Source organism: Chrysochloris asiatica, unplaced genomic scaffold, assembly GCF_000296735.1.
Source record: "Chrysochloris asiatica unplaced genomic scaffold, ChrAsi1.0 scaffold00130, whole genome shotgun sequence".
In the NCBI taxonomy this organism is placed as follows: Eukaryota; Metazoa; Chordata; class Mammalia; order Afrosoricida; family Chrysochloridae; genus Chrysochloris; species Chrysochloris asiatica.
The window spans coordinates 6376269-6376567 of record NW_006408648.1 but is presented as its reverse complement, the minus strand read 5'-3'; positions in this window follow the sequence as shown (position 1 = coordinate 6376567).

The following is a 299-nucleotide window of genomic DNA, read 5'->3' as shown; positions in this document are numbered from 1 at the left end:
ACAGTTCGAAACTACCACTTGGAAACCTTACACAAGGTCGCTACAAATCTGAACCAACTCGATGGCACTTAACACTTCGTAGACAATACCCTGGTGTGGTGCTGTAGGGTAAGCACTGGACTAACAGAAACTTCTAAGTTACTCCTTTGAAAAACTGAGGTAGTTTTGTTTCCCAGAAGCACACACCATAGCTTCCCAAGAGTTGTGTTTAGGCATTTGCTTGACAATCCACTGGGTGTTGGCCAAAGCAAGCCGGTTTAGAAATGTGTGTTTAGCTTTGTTTAGAAGTGGAAGGCAAG